This window comes from Pinus tabuliformis, chromosome 9 (assembly GCF_031772625.1).
Source record: "Pinus tabuliformis cultivar Carrire ecotype Pingquan chromosome 9, CPIR1, whole genome shotgun sequence".
Taxonomy (NCBI): Eukaryota; Viridiplantae; Streptophyta; class Pinopsida; order Pinales; family Pinaceae; genus Pinus; species Pinus tabuliformis.
The window spans coordinates 1924908876-1924931099 of NC_142307.1; the positions used below are offsets into that span (position 1 = coordinate 1924908876).

At 35.7% G+C, this 22224-nt stretch overlaps 1 pseudogene; it reads right to left on the reverse strand.

Moving 5' to 3' along the window:
• Positions 1-22224, reverse strand: part of LOC149156656 (uncharacterized) — a 250647-nt pseudogene that overhangs the window by 131622 nt on the left and 96801 nt on the right.

The following is a 22224-nucleotide window of genomic DNA, read 5'->3' on the forward strand; positions in this document are numbered from 1 at the left end:
CGATGAGAAGGCAAAAGAGTTTCATGACCTTCGACTGGGTCAGTTGTGTATTGATGAATTCATAATGAAGTTCACATCCTTTCTTCGATATGTTCCCTACCTACGAGAAGAGAAAGCAAAGGTGCAAAGATTTATCAGCAGTTTGCCGCTATTCATGAAGGAACGTCTCAAATTTGACAATATGAAGACCATGGATGAAGTTATATGGAAGGCTCGTATAGGCTATCAGCAAACCAAACAAAAGGGTGATGGAGGAAAGAGATGGATTGATAAAAACGGAATTAAGTTTGCCTCTAGGAGCAAAGGAAATAAGATTGCTATCAACAAAGGACCCCATAAAGGTCAACCAATCAGAAATATGAACAGAAATCAACATATATTCAAATTTCCGGGTGAGTCCAAGACAAATGAACAGTCTGGTAAAACTGAAGTGGAAACAACAGCTAGACCCCCAGTACAATGTTGGGGATGTGGAGGACCACACTATGTTAAAAACTGTCTGTATCGTAAGGGAACTGATCAAGTTGCATAGATTCAAGAAGTATCAACTGTGGGAGAAGTGGCGAGGAGTATTCCTAAAATAAACGTTGCCCTTGAATATCATCAGGTAGAATACCAACCAACAATGGTAGAATTCAAAGGTAAGATATTTGACTGAACTATATCTATTTTGATTGATCCGGGGCTACTTTGAGTTATATAAGTCCAAAAGTGGTTGAACAATGTCATTTACAAGATGTTAAATTTAAAAATCCTTGGCTAGTACAACTCAGCATAGGAGCAAGGTTGTGCTGGCTAAAGTGAGTAATTTCCCTATAAAGCTAGCAGGTCAGCCTATTATGGCAAACCTGAATGTCTTACCGTTAGGATCATATGATGTCCTAATAGGTATGGACTGGATGGAGAAACATTGGTCCCTGATTAATTGTAAAGATAAAACTATTAATTATATGGATGAAGAGGGTATGAGACAAGAAATTCAGGGTATAAAAAGATCACTGAAAATAAGACCAGTAACAACTTCTCAATTAGCAAAATATATTTGAAAAGGATGTTATATTTATGCAATACAAGTGGGGTTTATCAATTCAACGAAAAAATTTGGTACTTTAGAAAATATACTTGTGGTACAAAACTTTCCAGACGTATTTCCTGAGGAGATTCTGGGACTGCCTCCAAAGAGGAATATAAATTTTACTATTGAGCTAATCCCTAGAGATGCCCAAGTATCCTAAGCCCCTTATCGCAAGAGTGTACTAGAAAAAACCAAATTGAAAATGCATTTACATGAATTACTTGATAAAAAGTATATACACCTAAGTGTCTCACCTTTGGGAGCTCCCATACTCTTCGTCAAGAAGAAATACAAAACGTTATGAATGTGCATGGATTACCAACAACTAAACAAGTTGACAGTTAAAAATAAATACCCTTTTCCTCGAATTGATGAATTGTTTGACCCAGTAAAGGGAGTGATCATATTTTCAAAGATTGATCTTCGCTCTGGGTACCATAAAATTATAATAAAGGAAGAAGATATAGCCAAAACAACCTTTAGAACTCGCTATGGGAATTAAGAGTTCATTATGTTATTATTCGAGATAACTAACGCCCCCATGACCTTTGTGTGTCTAATGAACAACGTTTTTCATCAATATTTGGATGAGTTTGTTCTAATCTTTATTGATGATATATTTATCTTTTCCCGAAATATAGAAGAACATAAGGAGCACTTACAAATTGTCTTGCAAACCTTCAGGGAGCATCAGTTGTATACCAAGTACAATAAATGTGATTTCTTTAAAGAACAAATTCAATATTTAAGACATATCATTACCAAGGATGGGATTGCTGTGGACCCGGAGAAGATAAAAACCATAATGGAATGGCCAATACCAAAGAATGTAGCTGATATAAGATCATTCATGGGCTTGGTCAGATACTACAGGATATTTCTTGAAGGGTTCTCCATGGTGTCATACCTCATTACCCATTTGTAAGAGAAAGGGAACACCTTCACTTGGACCACGGACTGTCAAAGAGGTTTTGACTAGTTGAAGCACTTTCTTACTACCACACCTATTTAAAGTATTGCAGAACCAAATAAAGAATACATTGATTGTTGCGATTCTAGCAAGGAAGGTTTTGGCAGTGTACTAATGCAAGAGGGAAGAGTTATTTCTTATGAGTCTAAAAAACTTAAGGAGCATGAACAAAAGTATTCAGCTTCCAATTTGGAGCTAATGACAGTAATGCATGCATTAAAATTGTGGTGACATTACTTATTCGGTAAGAAGTTTTTATTAATGATAGATCATCATAGTTTAACTAACTATTTCAAGCAACCTAGCCTGAATGCTAAACAAGCCTGCTGGGTCGATTTCATGAGAAAATTTGACTTTGAAGTCTCTTTTAGTGAAGTTCATACCACTTATAAAGAGAAGATTAAAGAAGCAACAATACAATATCCTGAATATAAAATTTAATGGCAACAGGCTAAAAATCTGAACAACAACAAACAACATCTAGGGTATGAGGTAAATCAAGAAGGTATGTTCATTTATAGAGGGAGAATGTATGTACCAAACCAGAAAAGTATTAAAGAATTAATTTTAGAGGAATACCATAAAAATCCTTGTGCAGGACATCCCAGATATCAGAAAGTAATCATTGCACTTAGAAAGGAATATTTCTGGCCCGGTATGAAGAAAGAGGTGGCTGAATATTTGGTTCATTGCTTGGAGTATCAACAAGTGAAAGCAGAACACCAATAGCCAGCTGGGCTACTCCACCCATTGCCTATTCTAGAATGAAAATGGGAAACTATTTCCATAGGTTTTATTATAGGACTACCTAAGTCTAAAAAGAAGAATGACTCAATAATGGTGGTAATAGATAAGTTGAGCAATTTTTCTCACTTTATACGAGTATAGTCTACTTTTAAGGCTTTCAAATTCCTAACATATTCATGCAAAATATTTTTAAACTACACAGAATACCGAGGGTTATAATTTTTGGCCATGATGTAAAATTTACATTGGCTTTTTGGAAAGCCTTATTTTGAGGTTTAGGCACACAACTGCATTTTATCACTACCTATCACCATCACACGGATGGGAATACTGAGAGAGTGAATGAAATAGTGGAAGATATGCTGCGGACTTATGTAATGTAGCAACTATCTAAATGGGAGGATTATATACATTTAGTGGAGCTTGCTTACAACAATAGTTACCATACATCCTTGCAAATGAGTCTGTTTGAGGTATTATACGGATGGAGGTGTAGGACATCCTCGAGTTGGGGTGGCCCAGAGGATAAATTGATGTAGGGTCCTGACATGTTAAAATAAACGGAATATATGTATTAAAAAGTGTGCTCAAATTTAAAGATCGCTCAAGATCGACAGAAAGATTTTGCCGACCTGAAGAGAAGTTTTCAGGAGTTTCAAGTTGGAGATAATTTTTACGTTCATGTATGAGCCAAGAAGAGTACCCTGCATTGGGGTGGGTGTGCTAAATTAGCACCCCGATTTTGCGGTCCTTTCCAAATCCTGGCCCAAATTGGACCTATGGCTCAAGCCACATACGTGTGCATAATGTTTTTCATGTTTCTGTGTGAAATATATATATATATATATATATATATATAGATATATATATATATATATATATATATATATATACATATATATATACATACATATATATATATATATATATATATATATATACATATATATATACATACATATATATATATATATATATATATATATATATATATATACATATACATATATATATATACATATACATATATATATATATATAGATATATATATATACATATACATATATATATACATACAAATATATATATATATATATATATATATATAGATATACATATATATATATATATATATATATATATATATATATATATATATATATATATGATCCTAACCATATAATCAATTGGCAGGATATACAGGTAATTAGATTATTCATAAGGGACATAGTGTATTACAAACAATTGCAAGGGCAGACAGCAAAAGGAAATGGCTAACTATTTTTTTTTTTATTATGTGTAGGTCAAACCGGAAGGCAATTTCTTAGTTGAACCCCTGGGTGTACTCAATCAGGGAGAATTAATGTTGTGGAGATGAGTTATCACCCAAGTTAAAGTGAAATGGAAGCAATTTGGGCCAGAGGAGGTCACCTGGGAGGATGAATAGGTTATGAGGGAGGCTTTTCCAAATCTATTTGTAGTAGAGAAACATCGGGATGATGTTTAATATTAAGGGTGAGGAATATGTGATGTCCCCAGTAATTGTAAATATTTAACTACTACAGTTAAAGAAACTGGATATTATTATTATAAGTTTATATATTCATTATTTTGATTAAGTTTGCATGAAGTGAATGTCTTGATGATGACAATCATGCAATTCTCACATGTCATGTAGTTACGATAGGCGGTTAGCTATCCCTAACTAATTCATTAAATATTTATTCTCAAGGAAGAGATCGAGAGGATATATGTACATGAGATCAAGAAATGAAATAAAACTGATGATATTGTGTTTCTATGTCAGACGGGTTCATAAAGCTAAGTCTGGTTAAGGCTAGATAATTGTGGCATGTTAAGACTCTTTGTATTAAAGGAAACATCCTTCATGTGAGGAACAACTCAGGAGCAGACTTAGGTTGGAAAGCTGATCTCAAGGTTGGGAGGAAATTCAGCAAGTTATAGTCAAACTGGGACTAAGCAGTTGACAGTAATTGCTACAAAAATTAGATAAGTATTTACTTCCTTCTGAAAGTTAAATGTACTGTTGAATTAAAGACATGTATCCTTTTGGAAAAGGTTAAATGTGCTAATTGAGTAAAGGTCTAATTATTACCAATAAACGTATATAATCAACATGCAATTATCTAACAGAAATTAGTCTAACCAAGGAAATTCTAAATAAATAAATAAGATATGTAATCAGATTAGTAATCATCCTTTAGGAAAATCCACTTCCTAAGGATATACAATAGACATAATTCCTCAAAAAGCAATAAACCAGTAAGCAAGAAACTCTTTGAACTCGTCAGAATGGGTTTAGAAACTTTCAAATGGAGAGGGTTACTGTTCTGGAAAAGGAAATAAACAAATACTGCTTACAGACAACCCAGATATAGGAAAAGACAATATAGATCATGACCCTTTTAATGATTTTTGAGCTAAGAAAATGCAAGCAACGAACATCAATTTAAACTCTACTGAAAAATCAAGCCTACCGAATTATACTGAACTGAAATCGAGAAAAAACTGCCTCTTAAGGAAAAGAGAGAACCGGAGCTGGCAGTAAGTTAAAACGAATAAGCTTTATTCTTATAAAATGCCATTCAGAAAACGATTGAATTTTGAACTCAATAACTTTAACCCCAAACAAACATGGGTTATATGGGTAAAATATAGCAAGACTCTGCAACGAAATTATTAGAGATATATAGTAAATTAATGAGCATTTTTCATGTTGGGACGTGGGTAGAAACCCCAAAACTATATGCAGATACAAATACTGAAACAAGATGGTATGAAACATATAAATAAATTCAAGACCATAATAATTGAATGTGCATAAACGACTAATGCTCTCTTTAAACAGAGAAGGAAAGCCAGTTCAAATGAACACCACTGAGCTATGTGAAAAGAATAGAATTGCGCAAAGGTAGAATCCATTTCCGTAAATGCGCACTCCTTGTAACTTTTAAAATATAAGACACAAAAATTCATAGTAACAGATCTCTGTATATAACTATAAAACTCAAAATCTAAATTCACCTTCTTAACATATATTTCATTAAATTTGGAATTAAATGACGAATCTAGAATTTCAAAATAACTAAAAACCTCAATTCTATTGATGTCATTGTAATAAAAGATTTCCAAATTTAATGAAATATTTGTTTCTTCTGAATGGTATAAGTTTAAATATGGTTTAATTTACAAGGGGAAGCTACAAACCCAAACCAAGTTGATTCCCATAATCCTTTAAATTGGAAATGATGAGATTACCTAAAACAAAAAGGAAAACTATAGCCGCAGAGCGTTTTTATATACAATAAGATATAAGTCTTAGAGTAATATAACTAAATAGCAACTTATGAAGCTAGCAAGACAAAACTAATAACTCTCTATGACTCTGAATCTCTTCAACCCAAGATTTAATGCAACAACCCTTCACATTACCCAGTGGCTGGATGGTAAAGTAAGTATGAAACCCTTGGACATTGACGATGAGTTAAGGCTATGTTTCTGCACAAGCATACTCATGCAGTATGAAAACCTCTGGCAAAACCTAACAATCCAAATGAACAACTTCTTAAAGAAACAAATTAATGGTTACATTGAAGTGCAATATTGCAAGTATAAGGAAAAATTGATTACCTCGGCTAGACTGTTGCGGCAGGACGGCTCCTTTTGAGTGGTAAGTGCCAGAATGATCTCTACAGACCTAAAATTCGGGAATATAGTCATGGTGGAGCTATGAAGGAGTAGAAAGAACTTTGTCAAAAATACAGAGAGGCAGAAGTAAAACCTGTGTGAAACCCTGAAGCCATGGGCTAGAACTGGAAGGCTCTCCCTGACAGAAAGGGAAGTTCCAAAACCACTCAGTGAAGTAAATGTCAAAAGAGTTAATGTTTCAATCAACAATTTCCGATGGAGTTGCCTTATGGAAGACCGTAGATGAGGAGACCTTCCCGAGAAGGTGCCCAACAACTGTATGGCAGTAGGAAGAACACAGAACTCTAGTCCCACCAACTCTAAGGGGAAACCAAGTTCAACATATTATATTTTAGGTATAACAACCTTGGATTTAACCATAGAAATATAACCAAGGGTTACAGCGAAATCACCAGAGTATATTACTTCAGTATGCGAAAACTCCAAAGCTAATATTTACCATCTACAATAAATCATTTATACTTTGTGTAAGGCTTGTACTTAGTAATTTAATCCATAGAATAAAGGTGACAGGTGTACTTCTTTGGTTTATTTATTACAGTTATATATGAAATCAATTTTCTTTTTACAATGATTTATATGATGATAGTATCAAGACATGTGACAACAAACCCCTAAATGTGATGAGAAGACTCTATGACTTGATCATTTATCTGCTCCACTATGACCCAGAGATCATTTTGCAGATGAAGGCCATCCTTAGATAGACAAATTTCATTAATGTGTTCATTTCCGTGTGAATGTGCAAACACAAAATAACAACAATTGGATTAGCAATACAAATAATCTCCTCAATAATAGGGAAAAGGTAAATATTCCTGCACGAACTAATGCTAGTGAGGCAATTGATGGAAAAATTTGAGTCCCCAAAGAGTTATATATATATATATATAATTTTCAATTAGTTTATAATAAGAAGAATGTGTACATTAATTTATAATATTTAAAAAGTATTAATAACAAAAAGAATTTCAAATTGAATCGTCAATTATTTATATGGAGAATAATATTTTAAAGAAATTGTTGGGATGTTCCTCAAAATAAAGGAGATATATAGATATTTCCATGTTGAACAATGTATAAAAGCCATCTAAAATGTATATTAACGTTGAATCTATCAAAAGTAGAGAAAAATCAAAACCGTTATTCAAATTTTACATTCTAAATAAAGCTTTGGACTTAAAAATCCTTCCAAATACTTAATAAATCCAAAATTAAATTATATATATAATAGATTTTAACCCTATTTTCAATTGAAGTGTTATAAAAAATCAAATAAACATTAATGATTTTATTCACATATGTACAATATTAAATGTATGGATTTGAAGACTAAAGCGTTGCAAACTAGAAGTATTAGATAACTAATAATATATTATTTTTTAATTAAAATTAAATGGTGTGAGGAGATTGAATGGAATATAGGAGTTAAGCAATGATTTCCCTCTCCCTTATCTTTTTTGGAATTTACATTGAGAATCTAGAAGAGCGTCGAGAAGCTGCAGATGTGATGGACACAAGCTTGCTAGTATAATCATTACTCTTATTTTTTATGTTGATGATATCATTCTTCTTTCCAGAAGCCCTGATGATCTTTGAAAGCAACTTAGAATCTCCCATGATTACTACTCGAAGATGGGTATGACAGTTAATATTAACAAGAATAAAGTAATTAAATCCAAAAAGATGAACTATAATAATTTCGTATTAATTAGAAAACTTTGCCCCACCTCGAGATGAAGATTATGACAATCTTTATCCTGAGAGATGAAAGTAGAAGCATTGAGTACATCGAGTCCCTCCTTTCCTAGCAGCACCAAAAGCATAGAGAATAGAATGCCAACTCTAGAATTACAAATTGTTACTATCATCTGTGAACTTCCAAAGCCTACATTTATTGTAACTGTAACATGATCGGGAGAGCTTGTGATCGTAGGAAGAGGACGAGGGCCCATAAATTCTACCAATCCTTCAGCTCCAGTACTCCTCAAAGATTTTGAGCTCACGAGGTAGCTTGCATGAATTGATTGTTTCGTACCGTCTATCAACTTAGTATGTTTTCTTTTTAATTTCTCGATTTCATTCCGTAGGTCAGGAATGTATTTAATGACTCAAGAAATGGTATTTGTAATTCTCAGCTTTCCCTGCAAAGGAGAACTCAATTCAAGAGAAAATTAAGTTTCAAGAATAAGTTTAAAACCTCTATGTGAACCCAGTCAAAATGAGAAGAAAAGAACTGAAATTGCTCAATAAATAAAACGACTAAGTCTTATTTATCATTTACCATGCTATCAATCTATAATTGCAAGCAGAAGATTTACCATTTACCATGATATCGATCTATAAATGTAAGTTGAAGAAAAGAACTGACAATGTTTGGTAAGCAAAATGACAAACTTTATTTACACTTTACTATATTATCGAACTATAAATGCGCAGAGTAGTATATCCCCACCACTAGATCCAAAAGGATAATAGACAACTATAAATGCACAGAGAAATATATCCCCACCACTGGATCCAAATGGATAATAGATAATGGAGTAGTCTAACAAGGGGGAGGAGTTGCCGGGTTTCTGTCCTCGCTTGGAAAAACATTTGGCTCCAGCGATCGACAATTCCTCTATCCTCCGCCACCTTTCGCCAGCTCCGCCACCCTCTACCACTGTTCCACATTAAATGGTGATATGATCTCATCTGACAGAATTTCTGGATTCTGCCAGATTCTTGCCACTTCGAGTTAACGCTCATTTCAATTCGAATTTTCCCAAACCGCGGGCTTTGTAGCTCCCCTACCAATTCGACTCGGTGTTGAATTTCCATACCCGTGCTCTGCATTTCTATACCAGTGCTCTGCAGCTCAACAAATCACCAGTTGACTCCAAGGGAAAACTCCATCCCATGCCCTGTAGCTCACCACCCAGGTGACAGACAAGCAGCAAACCAAGCTCCCCATCACCAGGCAATAGACAGAGGCAGGTTCATTCATCTGGTTCATTTTTTAATTCTCTTCAATCTTTCATTTCCAAACTAAAATCAAATACCATGAAAACTTAATGAACTCTTCTCACCTTCCCATTGCTCTTGTTTCTTCATTGTATTTGCTCAAAATTCTTGTACCCTCGGCTGTGCTCACCTTGCGATTCCCACGAAGTGAAATAGCTACCTTTCACAGACTTGGTGGACACTAGAATAAGGCATACCAAAACAAACATAATGTATGTGAAGTGCTTGGTCACCATGGCAGTGTTTCTGGAAATGCGCAGCAAATTAAAGAAGCCGGGGGCAAATTGTGCTTTCAGGGAACCCTAATTTACGACATAGTAGCGTTCACTAGATGAAATTTGTTTTCCTCCTTCACATAATCCAAGGATTTAATTTGATGGGGGACTAAAAGTGGACAGCTACAGACACTTAGGCCGATCATTCAATTCCCAGGTAGTGAAATAGTTGCCTTTCACATCCAATCCAAACTAAAATCAAATATTTTCTGAAAATTCCTGAACCCTCAGTCGTGCTCACCTTTTGGGCAGCCTAGTTTAAAAATACTAAAACATTAACATTCTGCAATAGAATTATCTGTTGTATTTGGTTTAAAAACATTAACATTCTAAATTCTCAAAACATAGTACATTATAGTGTCCCAAAATTTATTGAAATTCACAAAAAGGGGAAACTATATATGGAATTTGACGGACAAATTGTTTGTAACTGCATGATTTGCTAGCTAAATGTAGCCAAAAATCATCACCTTTTTTGCTAAAATGATGAAAATGGTCACTAAATTGTTACAAAAACATTCAAGTTTAACCAGTATTTCAGATTTGAAATGCCTACTTGTTTGATTTGTGCTTGAGCTTAGTTCTGATAATAAGAATTTAAATTTGATATTTCAAATAAGAATTTACATTTGAAATACAATAGGTGGACAATTCCAAGATGCAGATGAATGCATAAAATATTATATTCTCATGCAAGCTAGTATTTCTACTTAAGGGAACTCTTCTCCTATTGTACAATTAGCTAGAGCTCATCTAGGTCTGTTCAGCTCTTCTCATCTCCATATACCTTTGGCCCAAATCCTATTTCCAGATTAACTGAGAACAAAATATCTTCGTTGCATTGGTTGGTATGTCTGCTAGGCACAGTTCATGTTTTTGAGTTGTTTTCTGATTCAGAACGAATGTTCCGAGTCAACATCTCCGCTACTTTGACGAGACAAGGAAATATGTTATGACCCACAATTGATTTTTCTCTCATTTTCCTGATATGGAATAAGTTTCCTGTGCATGCTTGTCTTCTCATCTAATCGTTGATTCTATGTACATCAACAATTTAATATTTCACTCATTTACATGGGTTGTATCTTACATATTTCCCAAATATTGATTTTTCTCTCATTTTCCCGATAGGGAATAAGTTTCATGTGCATGCGTGTCTTCTCATCCAATCGTTGATTTTATGTACATTAACAATTTAATATTTCAATCATTTATGGGGGTTGGTTCAATGGCTGGATTTAATTTTCTCTTCTCCTCCACCTTAGGGAAAACCTCTTGTCTCAACATTTTTCGATTTTATAATATAAGGCCCAAAATGAAAAGTGTGCTTCCTATTGTGATCCCAACAATCACCCCAATGCCTCTCATCTCATAGTAGGAGAAAGAGGGTAAAGAAAAGTCACTAGAAAAGTTTCATTATGGTCCTCATCATCATTTGCTTGAACACTACACTTAGAGACATCATGAGACATGTGCCATCCCTCTCTGGAAACAACTTCCACCATTGAATGTGGTCCTCAAACTCCTTAATTCCAAAAACTAAAGGGGTAAAGAAATGGTATCATTCATTCTCCTGATAAGATTAGCAGGTTGCCCGGGACTTTAGGCCTAAAACAAAGAAGATCTCCAACTCTTACATCAGATGCTACATCCTAGGGTAAAGCCTGATGATATCACATGCATTGGTGTTATTTCTACTTGCACTCATGTAGGTCTTGTGGAAGAAGGGCATCGATACTTTGAATCTATGACTAGAGATCATTGTATCATCCCCAAAACAAACCACTATGCCTAAATGATTGACCTTCTTGGCCATTCTAGGTGCTTGGGTGGGGCTAAGAAAGGAGGCCATGAAGCTTTTGTATTGTGGGGACCTTCAGGTAGGGTATGTCACCTATGCCAGTCTCTTGCAGGGATGTGTTGACACAAAAGCCTTGGCAGAGGGTAAGTGGATCCATACCCATATGATAAAAAGTGGGTTAGAGCCAAATGTATTTCTAGAAAACAATCTCATCAACATGTATGCTAAGTGTGGAAGTGTCAATGATGTGCGCTAAGTGTTTGACAAAATGTATGAGCAGAATGCTATTTCATCAAATACCATGATTACAGCATATGTTAAAGAGGGTGCAATTGAGTTTGCTTGCAGAATGTTTGACGAAATGCGTGAGTAGGACTTGGTTTCGTGGAATTCAATCATTGCATGATATGCAAACACTGGGGATGGGGAGAAGGCAATTGGTTATTTTGTCTGAATGTTGAGGGCAGGGATGAGGCCAGACTGGATAAGTTTCACTAGTGCTCTTGGTGTTTGTGTTGGTATTGAATATTTCATTGCCTTTTCTTTGTTCTAGCACATCTCTTTTGCCACGGGTAGTGGAGTGCGAGCATAATGATTACCTGCTATAAATTTCACATATATTATGGTAGCACCGAGAATCTTTGAGGACAGACTACTAGTAGAGTTGTGATGTAAACATACATTGTAGAAAGCCCTTTCATTCAAGTCTAGTCCTGCCTAGCAAATGGCCACCCTAAAAAAATATGGCCAACATTCATTAGATGGCATCTATTCATGTTGTCAAAGGAATCTTTCCTTTTAGGAACACCATGTTCAAAGTGAATGAGGCAAGAAGCAACATCTTAAAGGAAAGGCTTGCATCCCAAATAGTCTACATCCTTTTGTGCTATTTATTTTTGTCATTATTGAGTGATTGATGTTTTAGACCTCAAAAAATACATAAAAGAGGTTTTATATTTATATATATGTTGGATAACTTGCTAAGATTGAAAGTTCAGTTATGATGTCCTTGTTGGAAATAATACTGAGAGGGGGGGGGGTGAATCAGTATTATCAGATCAATCAAACTTTTCAATGCTTAGAAACATATACGCTACTTCGGTTAAGTGAACCAGCGTGTACACGCTACTGTGACTAAGTAAAACAGCGTATAATAAGAAAACTCACAATTTAGTTAGCTTATTCTTCAGTTAAGTGCATCAGGACATTGTTCACCACATTAACAGTAAACATGTGCAGTATAACAGAACATATCAAAAGCCACACACATGAACACCAAGATATAAGGTGGAAACCCAATGTGGGTGAAAACCACCTGCTGCAAGTTGTCTCTATCTTTCTTTAATATGAAACTTCAGTTTACAATATTTTGTACTGGTGCAGCCTTATACCAGTACGCAGGCTGCAACCTGCAGAAGGCTACAACCTTCTCTCGTTCTCCAAACTTCCTTGGAAGGGAGCTCCAACCCCCTTTGCTCTTGTACTAGCCAAGATACTAGTACGTAGGTGCTGACCTACAATCTTCTTTCCTCCAGGTATCACTTTTCATACATTTTCAGACTTGGATATTCCTGAAGCACAACATTACAATCTGAAGACCACAATTCATTCAATTTCCCAATAGATCATTGAAGCATAACACAACCAAACTCTGAATCACTGAACCACTGAACCCTGTCAATCACCAGTTACCAGAACACAGAGCAGACTACAGAACTCTGTAATAACTGTCAGACCCCACTGTAAACCCAAAATCAAGCTTCAAAAGATATACGCTACTTCAAGGAGCAAAACCCGCGTATACACGCGCTTTTACCGAATCCAACCTGCGTACAGATCTAAAAATAAACTTTCTCAATTTGCAGCTGTACCAGACATTAGTTAGACCCAGAACATAGCATTGCGACAATATGCAGATCTAGAAATAAGCATAATCAACCATATCATGATAGTGCATTTCAAACCATTAGATCCCGATCTATCCTTAGATCTAGTCTTCCATCAACCAATGTGATCTCTCCTTGGCTTAGATCAAGCAACCCAGCACCTGCAAATCAGATCTCTTTCACTCTTAGATATTCAAGCCCTTGTCGAAAGATACTTTTGCCTAATGATCTTCTTCTCCTTATATAGCCTTAGGCCTTGCTCAATACCAAGAGCCAAAACCATAGTAACATAATACCATCAACTCCAAAACTAGGGATCGACACGCCCGTCGAGACACAATGGTCCGAAACCATAGGCACAATTTCCAAGGTCTAACCACCATGGACCAAAGGTGCTTTTCCACAGACACGCGCTTTTTCTGAATCCAACTAGCGTGTACACGCGACTTGGGCTTAACTAACCTGCGTATATGAACTTCCTTGGCATGCTGTACTAAGATCTGTCTTCTGATTAAGGTGCCATCACCTGTACCAGCTTCTGAGCACCTGTACCAACCTCTGAGTGAGTTGCCATCAAGGACAACATTTGAATCATAATGCCAACAGTCCTTGCATATTGTTTGACCAGATCAATTCAAAATGGGCAAGTGAAGCAAATGGCAATATATCATGGATCTTGAGGTGTGAGACCTCAAAGGAAAAATGACGTTCTCTAGTAAAGACTTGATTTGGACGGAAATAAATTAAAAAAATAGTAGTATTGATCGAGTTGTCGTAACCCATTACGACGAGTTGCTAAATTTATTAAAGTAGAGGAAGAAAATCCTATTTCTCCATGTAAATTCATACGAAAAACCAAAAAAGAACCAAAAGAAAGAGCTACCACTGCATTGCAATATGAGATGTGAGTATTTAAAATATGTATTGTTTAGATATTTTGAAACCATGATTATCTTTCTTTGTATATACTAACAATTTAAATTTTTGGTGTAGTTATCATTGTTCATTTGGCCCAGAGGACAAAAGAAGAAATCTTCTAGCTAAACGAAGGACCTCATTTGTGCAGAAGAGGGGTTGCCAATGCCACTTTATTGTGAAAGTTATGCATGAAATTCTTGATAGAGAAATATTAGCTTTCAATATGTATGAACATGAAGATGGGGAAGGTTGGGTTTGTCATGGTCAATGTGACACTTCAGGTGAGACCAGGACCTTGCATAGGCCAAAGCTTTCAAGGGACGTTGTTGCATATGTAGAGAGTTGTTTCTTTTTGGGAGTGCCTGTTGATGTAGTGTATAGAACTCACGTTAAGGGACATGTTGACATCAATGTGGTAGCTCGAGATAGAGATTTATTCTTATGCAGGAATGATATTGCAAACATATATAATAGGTTGGCGAAGGGAAATTATCAACTTCACAAAAATGATGAAATGAGTGTAAACCTTTGGTATGAAAAGAATCAGGAACATTTTTTCTTTTACCAAAAGCCCAATGGTAAAAGAAAAAAAGTGGATGTTGGAGACAATGGTCAAGCTATCGTAAAATAGCTTAATAGACATGGATTCAACATTTAACACAAATAAATACGGGGTAAGTTAGATGCCAATGATTGATTGAATATATTTATTTAAGTTGTATACATTCAGAATGATTAATAACTTGTATTTGACTTTATGTAATGTTGAAAATGACAGTATCAGTTGTATACACTCGTGGCATTTGACAAAAAACAAAGCGGGGTGCTTGTTGCATGGGTTGTGGCATCACGAAAAACATCAGATGATATTGCAATATGTCTGGAGTAGCTCATGCGCAAGTGTTTCTAAGCCTGTCCTGTTTGGAAAGTCAATGGTTTCATGGTTGATGACGCACTGGCTAAAATCAGTGCCTTGAGGTAACTTTAACATTGTCATGATATACCAAACTTGCATTTTTTCTAAAAATACCACACTAAAATGCATTGAATATGGCAGGACGATCACAGGTTGTGATGTGTTCTTATACGTTTAGCATGTACGGAGGACTTGGTTAAAAAATGTCAATCGGTTGGCCACTAATTCTATAAAAGCCAATGAGATGTTCAGTAAGTTAGGTTTCATCATGAAATACACTCTCAATTATGAAGTGGAGGATGCAATGAATCAATTTTTTATCAAATTTGCAGATGAAGAGAAGTTCTTAGACTATTTCAACAAGAATTGGGCCACTAGAGATAAGATTCGTAAGTAAACATTTTTTTCGTATTATATGCATTCTTTTCTTCTATAAAGGTGATATGGTGAGACTGACATCATTCTATTTGCAATTAGGCATGTGGGTGAAATGTTTTTGGGAGTTTCCTCATGCAAATCAAGAGACCAATAATGTTGTTGAGTCATACCATTGTGTTGTGGCCAGCAATAACCCCCTTTTTATTTATTTTTAGTAATAAGCTAAATAAATGGGGACCCTTCTAAAAAATAAAAAACTAGCACTTATGTTTCCCTTTGAATAAAACATGCCATCATAAACTTAGGAGAACAACCGCAAAAACCAAAAACTTAGATTTTATGATAAGTTCTGAATAAAATCATTCTCTTAACAATAAGACATTGCATTGCAAATGATAAGGGAGGACATCATATTAACAAGCTTTTGAAATTGCAAAATGCGATGCGAGATCGCGCGCCTTAAACACCCATCGCGCATTGCAGATGTTATATGCCACATGTATCACCTAAGGTAAAATATCCCGATCCAACGATATGCAATAAGATATCTCACAAATCACATCTCATAGCCACCCAATGAAATAAACGATTGTTAAAAAATGGATTAGCAATATTGCGATCTGCGATATTACGAAGCAAATTGCAAAATCGCTTTATCGCAAGTCTGTAGGGCTCATCGTTCAATAAAGTTTTTCTCGTAATCCGATACCAAGTTATGAGCATTAATGTCAATTTAGTGGTTAGTTGACGGTCATTTATGAGATAAGATTTAGATCTGATCGAAAGTTTATTTCACATAGGGTGATATATTTCATATGATTTCAGAATTAAAGAGCTTTCCCGTCATCTCATCTCTAACCAAAATTCTTTCCTTACTTGTAAATTTGCAGGAGCGGCAAGCAGAGTAATATACGCAACAGTGTGCAGAATGTAATGGGAAAGAAGGGAAAAGCTCCAGTTGCAGAGGACAAAAAGATGACGCCATTATACACAGACACCACCTGTAACAGAGATGCCAGCATAACTACTTGGGAAGGCATGTACAGTCTGCTCGAAGAAGAAAATCCCAGAGTTATGGAGGTTAAAGCAACAACAGACTCATGCGGGTCATCTGAGGTGTCAATTACTAAACTTGCATGTTCGTTCTTGCATTGAATAGCGGCAAGACCGAAGATTCTTCCATACATAGACATGGTCAAGTGGGTACTGGAAAATGTTGATATATCAGACAGACAATTCAAGACTCGAGGCAAAGACCTCATTGGGTCATTCACTTCACAAGATTTAAGGCTTATGTATCATCTACCAGAGCCACAAGCAACCTACAACAAGTAGTTCGTAGAAAAGTTTGCCAAAGAAAATGAATATTTGGAAGAATGCACCAAGAATTGGTCGGTAAGGGAAGAATCATTGAAAAATGGGCAAAGCGCGCTGTCCGAGGCCCATCAAGACCATGCAAGAGGCAAAACTAGCACCAGGGAAGCCCAGATCAGGAAATGGAGGCAGTTTCTGATGCACGATTAGCGCTTAGTTCTAATCATGCATCGCCGGGCAAAACCCCTCAAGAAGGAAAGCCTCGAAGTGCTCGGTCGCATGGAAGCCAGGAAAATCATAGGAAAAATACATTAAAGGCTAAAGACGGGACTCACGCTCCAAAACTGACAGTATTTATTAGGTGCACCCTTGGGCGGTAAGCGAATTTGGCTGAAACCTAGCAATTCCATTTAACGCCCGATGCGTGGCAGCGGAAGAAGTAACTATAGCGACAAACAACGTCATTGACTGTGTCAATGAAAACCTACACAGAGCAAACCTCATATCATAGACCGCTCCAAGATTTCTTCCAAAGGCACATCAACTATAGACAAGCTGGAGACAAAAAGCTGAGGAAAGGGCAGAGTCCATCAAGAAGTTAACCATGTTGAATTGGGATACTTACTGGCAGTACTTGGTTAAACTACACAGTCAATGTATGACTCTCAAATGCCTTACGAACTCTGCCGAGAAAATAGCGCCAGCACTTCACATTCCTATTTTCGCAGGGCAACTAAAATTGGAGGTCAGCCAACCGACGCTCCTCAAGCCGATGCTGAATGCTTGCGACCACAGATTTTGTTTTAGTTTTATTTTTTATTTTTTTTTGCCTTAGATGAGGACGGTCATTTAAACCTCCTCCTATATTTGTGTAATAAACTATTTTTAGTATTTAGGTAGTAGTATTTTAACCCCTCTCATGCATTTAGAGAGGGGTCGTGAAATTTGTCAAAAACATTTCCTTAGAACATGCACTTTTGCACCCTCAAAGGAGGTTTTGATGAATGAATGGAACAAGATTTATTGATATCTATGTTTAATGTCAGCTACTGAAATGCACTTTTGTACTCTTAGTATATGTTGAATTAGGAAGAGATAAACCTATATTGTTGAAGCTCATGAGTAGGACTTATTATCAATGGTACTTTTATCTCTTAATGATTTCTGCATATGTGTCAAAGTAATATTTTATGATCAGTTATTTATATATGAAAGCTTGAATGTTTGAGTTATTATTTGGCACTTTTGTACAGTAATGACTATTCTGTTTGTGCTCAATATATGAATGACTTATTATGCGATATGCTTCTCACAATTATTTTGGCTAACTTTTTATACGAAAGAATTCATTTTTATCGAATTATTTTCTTGTAGCAATTGAATGATGTTTATTACCAATTGTTGTTAGAAATTATTTTAGATCACATAAGTGAAAATTTGAATCCCGGGTTAGTTTTAGATTTAAATATTTCTGTTCATTAGAAATACAATAGCATTTTTAATTTAGACTTAGATTAAAAGAATTTTACTTAGAAATCTTTAGAAAACATAAATATCAATTCTTATCAACACACACAAACTGGGAAACTGGTCCCATTATTCCCAGTCAGATCCACCATCCCAAACGGAAAAGGAGTTGCTTTCAAGGTTTGGACCGGGTGGGTATCCCCTTTGTTGTAGACCCTATTTTTTGGGCTTCAACATATTTGTCACTAGAAGGAGGGACCCGAACTGTGAATGGTTAGTAAATCCAAATCTAAATACCATTCTGAGAGTAAATCACCCTCAACATCTCCCCCAACTTCTCCATCGCATTCTGAATCCTTAAATCCTAAACGAGGAGTTGAGAAAAAACAACCACTACCAAAAACCCAAACATTTCAGACAAATCTACTATCGAACCTCCTAAAGTTGAGTCTCTATTTCATAAACTTCAAGGATTTTCCATATCACCACAAAAATTTGAAATATCTCAAGGTAGTGTGACTCGCAATACAATCCTTCTCATCCCTTAACCAGATTGCAGAGTGAAAAGTTTGGTATTGAACCAACTGAATTACCTTCACCTAAAAGGAAAAAAGCAAGGAAGTCACCTCAAGGGTCTGATAGTGAGACTCTTTCATCATCGACATCCATTCCAACTTCTCCATTGCAAAGTCAACCATCCACCCCTCCACTTCAAATTGTTGTCCATCAGAGTACTGGAACTTTAACATCCTAATCCCTTCCATAAGGAACTTTATCTACACTTTCCTCTATTAGTAGTTTAATGATGGCCCAAACCCATGGAATAACCTAGGGATAGTCTTAATGCCTATGCCCTTGAGTCAGTTACCGGACCATCCTGAAAAATGGATGCCCAATTTTAATCCTGAAGCAGGCATGCTAGTAGAAGAACACATAAACAACTTTATGTTATCAATAAATTTAAATGGTGTTACTAATGAAGATGTTGTTGTTCGGCTTTTCCATTACACTTTACAAGGAATAGTTGGATCCTAGTATTTTTCATTACCATCAAGATCCATCACTAGTTGGGACATTTTCCAAGAGCAGTTCTTGACTAAGTTCGGCGATGATAGATCTACAGCGACACTGATCAATGATCTATCGAACCTAAAGGTTGAATCAAGAGGGCCTATCAAAGATTTTAATCCGCATTTCAACAAGCTTTTGAATAAAATTCCAATAGCTTCCAAGCCTAGTGAAGAAGTTCAAAGTGAATGGTACATATTTGCTTTACCATCGAACATAGCTATTTTTGTTGACAGGGCTACCAAGGCAACATTAGCTGAAAACATGAAGGAAGTGATAGCGGTAGAAAAACATATCTTAGCTTTCGAAAAGAAAAATGTTGTCAATGAAAGAAAATATAAGAAGGCTACTTTTAGAGATGATCCTAAGAAAAAGTAATCAAAAGACCCATTTTATTTAGAAGGATTGCAAAAAGTCCTAAAAACCATGTCTAATGAAATCGCTGACATTAAGAAACAAGTAGCAGAGACTTCTTCGAAAAATCCCTACAAGCCTTATAGAAAAAATCTCTCAACTGATTCAAAGCCTCCCTATGCTATAACAAATGCAGAATGAGAAGAAGAAGAAGAAGAAGTTTCTAAAAAAGAACCTACTGATGAAGATGAATTTGTAGATGTACAGGGAATGTGGGACTTCATTCTTCCAGACGAAGACGATCAAGAGGTATTACCAGTTAGTACCAGAAGTAGAAATCAACTCGATACTACACAACCTAGTCCTAAACATAAGAGCACAAGCTCGACACCTAAAGATAAAGTCACAGGTAAGAAACAATCACCAAAAGCGACTCAAAAAAGCCCAGTCCAATCCATCCCTCAACTCCATCTCAAACATTGATTGTTTCTGATGAGATGGAGTATAATATCATTGAAGACATGAAGAAGACTAGGGCTAACATTACTTTTCATCAATTGAGAAAATTGAAACATCAACAGAAGCTACTTTTGAAAGAGTTACATGCAATTCCCATTGCACCTCTTCTTGCCGCTGTAATCACGCAAGCTTCTCATGAGATGGGAAGACCTCCAACTAATATGGATAATAAATTTGATCCGAGTGATATTGCTTTAATTAGAGGTAGGTCAAAATCCCATACTCCTCCATTCCTTCTTACTTACGAAATTTTCAATAAAAACTTGCATAATTATTTGGTAGATTCACGAGCTTCATCTAATATCTTACCTAAAACAATCTGTGCAAAGTTAAACGTCCAGCCTCAAAAATCTGCAGTACATATAGTTCAATTGGACCGATCACAGGTTGAAGTAATCGGTGAACTAAATCAGGTTACCATAAGGTTGTCATCTAATCCAAAGGTATGTCAAGTCATTGATATTCTAGTTGCAGACATTCTAAAATTTTATGGCGTAATTCTTAGTAGGGATTGGTCTGAAAAGCTTCATGGATACTTTGCGACCGACTAGTCACATATGTGGCTCCCTTACAATGGTAAACTGAATCAGATAAAGGTTGAGCGAGAAAGACACCAAAAGAAAATAGTGATGGAATTGGAAGGAGAAAATGAACCTGTAGCATACAACAAAAATATAATTGGCAACTATTCTGTTGACTTTTTCCTAGGAATTTTAATGCTCATACTTCGCCTTATCTAGAACATTCTATTCTGTCTCAAGTAGAAAACTTTTCTCAAGTAGATAGTTCTAAATGTATTAATTTTATAGATAGTCCTGTAAATAAATACTTAATTTGGAAATTATTTTTTGATGGTTCTAATTCTAATGATGGAGCAGGAGTAGGATGTGTATTATTTAGTCCAGAGGGAAACAAAACTATGCTAACATGTAGACTCGAGTTCGATTGCACAAACAACACTGTAGAATACGAAACTTTAGTCCAAGGACTGTATAAGGCAATCAGATTAGATATCAAGTATCTACAAATCTTTGGAGACTCTGAGATTGTTACTAAATAGCTACGAAATACTATACATTGTCTATCAGGTCATTTAAAGCATTATCAATCTTTAGTATAAGATATGACTGAACATTTTATAGCATTTAATATTTCACCTATTCCCAAACTCCAAAATTCTAGTGCTGACTTCCTAGCTAATGTAGCCTCCAAGCTTATTCCCTCAGAAGACTACAACTCAGACAGATTCTCAATCGAATTGATTTTTAGGCCCTCCATCCCTGATAATTTTACAAACTGGAGAATTTTCAATGATGATCCTGATATTGTAAGTTTCCTAACATTGGAAGGATCTTACACTAATCAGATAATTGATGAGGAACAACATGACAAGCAGTTACAACAAGAGAGCAATAATAATGCTATACCGAAATCTATAGTCAAGTTGGAAGACCTATATGATTTGAAAGACCGATTTAAAAGATCTACCAATTCAAAACTTCAGAGTTCAACTCTAAACTATGAATTAGTAAATCTAGGAATGGATACCAAGCCACAAAATATTGACCTAGGTCTTTCCCTAGCCCCTCATGAAAAATTAGCCTATGTTCGTCTCCTAAAACAATACAAAATTGTCTTTTCCTGGAACTATGATGAAGTTAAGACTTACGACACTTCAATCATTCAGCATACTATCCAAATGACAGTTGATGAAAAACATGTCCAGCAAAAGCTAAGGAAGATCCATCCTAATTTGGAAAGTCAGATTAAATCAGAGCTCAATAAATTATTCAAAGCCAA